The following is a 3,936-nucleotide window of genomic DNA, read 5'->3' on the forward strand; positions in this document are numbered from 1 at the left end:
TCATCCCACAATAACATCAGAGATTCCTATCTAAATATTACATGGAGAAGAGGGATGGGAGGGTGGTCAGAATGGGTGAAGGGGATAAAGAGTTGCAGGCTTCCCATTATGAAATAAATTAGCCATTGGGATGAAAGTACAGTATATGGAATATAATAAACAATATTGTGGAATACTTGTATATTATCTGCAGATAGTATCTTCATTTGTCATGGTGAGCATTTAGCAATGGATATCATTGTCAAATCACTAATTTGTACACTGAAAACAATATAAAGTGTACATTAATTATATTTCAACTAAATAAAGTTAAGGAGTAGTTGCCCACAGGTAACTCTTAAAGAGTTTATTCATTTTATGATATATGTAAGAAATAGTAAAATTAAAGATTGACATCCATAATGATTCCTGCAGTTTTAAAAAAACAGACAGATAGGCTGGCAGAAAGAATGGAAGTGAGAAGGAAAGATAGAAAGAATAGGAAGGAAAAGAAAAAGACCAAGAAAAGAAGGAAGAATATAATGAAATACTACATTAAAAAGTATGGTAGATAATAATTTCATTCCATTTGTATAAATAAATCATTACAGGTAATTTGTATTATTTATACTATACATTTAATCCCATCAAATATATCATTAATAATTTCCAGTAGATGAAATATGTATTGAGGTTGAACCATTTAACATGTTTATATTTTCTAATCATCTTTCTCTTTTTCTACCATACACATGTGATATTTAAAAACTTAGTTTTCTTAGTGACCAAAAGATTATAGAAATGATATTTAGATTTTCAGTTAAAGTTATTGTAAATACAATAATTAAATGAGTTACTATGGTCAAAAGCTTCAGTCATACATAATTTTGTACCCTCACACTTCCTTGAATAATTACACATATGATGACATGTTTGTTTTAAGGGTAATGGGATTTGAATATCATGCCAATATATTACTTTCTAGTTTCACTCACATATAGACCTATTGAACTAGTTTTATTTTCCTTTCTTATTTTAGTTTTTTAATGAAATATTGATGAGATATAATATTATGTTGGTTTCACACCCAAGTGACCCAAAAATTGTAGCCATGACCAAATGTTCAACACGGTAAGTGTAGTGACTGTGTCACCACGAAGTGTGGTTCTATTGCCTATGCTGTACCTCCATCTTTCTGATTAAATTATTTTAATATGGCAAGTTTGTACCTCTTATTCAAGACATCTTTGCATCTGGATCACCAATGGTAACCAGTATGTGTTCTCTGTGTTTATGAGTCTATTTCTGTTATATTTGTTTGCTTATGTCTTATAGGATAAAATATTCTTTTTAATTTACTAATTCTGGAAAACACCTTTTAAAATTCATACTTCAATGATAATGATTCTAAGTTATAAAAAGATTTCTATATTTATTCTCACCAACACATTTGTATAAACAGGAGACACACCATTCATTCTTTTCCATGTAAAAATTCTTGATAATTATTCTTTTTCTATCTGCTCGTTGCTACCAGTTATTAAAATATATACCAGGTTTTTTTTATTTATTTATTACTGTTTGTGGGGTTTTTTTTGTTGTTGTGCATGAAAGTGAAATCATAGGGGAGGAGGATGGGTGAAAAAAGGTGAAGAGGAAAAAAAGGTACAAACTACAAATGATAAAATGAATTAGTCATAAGAGGGGAAGTACAACATAGAGAATATAACCAATAATATGGCATAATTGTGGTAACAGGGGTACATTTACTATGGTGAGCAACAGTTAATGTAGTTATTGAGTCATTCTGTTATGCAGCTAAAACCAATATAATATTGTATAAGAAATATACTGGAAAAATGTTTTACCTTGAAATTACATAACTTAAAAATACATAACTTCTGCCATTGATGTGGTTAAACTTGAGATAGTGCATAAAATTCTACACAGTGAGATACTACAAAGCAAAATAAGGTAAATGACCAACTAGGTGTGGAGAACACAAAGGTAGCTCTCACTGAATTGTGAAATCCCAAACACTGGTGAATACACAATAATTTTATTAAGAAGGCGCATTTTTTAACATCTCCTTAGGGATGCAGAGGGCTTCCTTAGTGTAAGGATCTGAGGATGAGTATTATAAGCAACAACATGAAATCAGGAGATGTTTTAACAGTTCTAATAATTGGAATTTTTAATTTATGTATGGATAGCATATTCATCACTAACCACATACAATATTTATCAAATTTCTAATAAATAGTTCCCTTGTTTTTTCTCTAACCTGTACTTGTTGAATTGCTTCCCTCCAGAGAGACCCGGGTGGAGAGAGGAGATGGACAGCTACAATCTCACCACCATGACTCACTTTATCCCCACGGGGCTCTCTGACCTCCCCGAGGTGCACTATCCTATCTTTGTAGTCTTTGCCATCATCTACCGGGTCACCTTGGTGGGAAACAGGACCATTCTCTTGGCCATCGGGATGGAGAGGAAGCTGTGCACACCCATGTATTATGTTCTGGCCAATCTGTCTCTCTTAGACATATTCTGCCCATCAGCTACTGTCCCCAAGATGCTGGACAAACTCTTGACTGGGAATCACAGCATTTCCTTCCTGGGCTGTGCTTTGCAGCTTTATTTCCAGGTGGCCCTGACGGGGACTGAGGTCTTCCTTCTCACTGTCATGGCTTATGACCAGTATGTGACCATCTGCTTCCCCCTCCATTACACCCTCATCATGACCAAGGCACGCTGCGCCCAGCTGGCATCTGGGACCTGGGCAGCAGGGTTTCTCCATTCCCTCCTCCATACGGTGTCCACATTCTGCCTGTCTTCCTGAAAATCCAATTGGGTTAACCAGTTCTACTGTGACATCCCCCCAGTGGTGGCCCTCTCCTGCTCATCCACCTACCTAGCAGAAATGCTTGTTTCAGTGGTAGGAGGTGTCTTTGGAATCGGTGCCGTCCTTAGCACCTTCATCTCTTATGTGTACATCATATTCACCATCCTAAAAATCCAGTCAGCAGAAGGGAAGCGCAAAGCCTTCTCCACATGTGCCTCCCACCTCCTGGTGGTCTGTTTGTTCTGTGGCACAGCCACATTCACCTACATTCGTCCCTCTTCAAGACACCACTTCCCAGACAGGGACAGACTCATCACCATGCTCTATGGGGTTATCATCTCAATGCTAAACCACAGGGTCTACAGCTTGAGGAGCTCAAAGGTGAAAGGGGCACTCAGCAGGGTTATATGTCACTGAGCATGTTTACAGTGTGTAAGAGTAAAACAGAAAAAGTCCATACTCATTTTAGAATACATTGATGATAAGAATTGATAGAAAATAATTTTCAATTGACACAGAATATATGCTTATATATACATTGTAATTTATAAACATGTGAACATACAGGTAAGTGTAATCATACCTATCTGTATGCTTATATGTCTATCTCTCTCAAAGGGAAATTTAAAATGTATTGTCCCCAAATAGACATTTCCATAAGCAGCAAAGAACATTAATCACACTATTAGGAGGTATAACGCGAGCCCATCTTCCAAGTTAACTTGCATTTTTGTTCACATTCATAGATATCCATGCTTGTATGTATACCTATATTATCTTTACTTTTATCTAAATCTCTCTCCATTGATACTTGTTTTATTTTGTTTTTTTTTGAAAATGGGAATAGCCTTTTGCGATTGACTGCCTATACTGATAAGTCTTTATAACATCATTTCACTCAAACTGTCTTTCAGTTTTTGCTTCCAGTTTATATGTTTCTCTGCTTTTCTTCATTTTTTGGTAACCTTGTCTTTTCTCAGATCTATCTATTTCTCTAAAAAGAGGACTTACTTTCTCAATCTGTGATTTAGTAATCTAATTCAGTTCACTATTTTATTGCCTTTTTAACTTTATCATTTTCAAAACTGAAAGCACCATCTTTTAACACAAGC

General features: G+C 35.3%; 1 pseudogene; it reads left to right on the forward strand.

Annotated features, from left to right (window-relative positions):
• The first annotated feature begins 2,314 nt into the window (after nt 1–2,314).
• LOC118920003 (olfactory receptor 5V1-like) lies at nt 2,315–3,284 on the forward strand (annotated as a pseudogene).
• Nucleotides 3,285–3,936: the final 652 nt, after the last annotated feature.

Source organism: Manis pentadactyla, chromosome 13 (genome assembly GCF_030020395.1).
Source record: "Manis pentadactyla isolate mManPen7 chromosome 13, mManPen7.hap1, whole genome shotgun sequence".
NCBI classification, from domain to species: Eukaryota; Metazoa; Chordata; class Mammalia; order Pholidota; family Manidae; genus Manis; species Manis pentadactyla.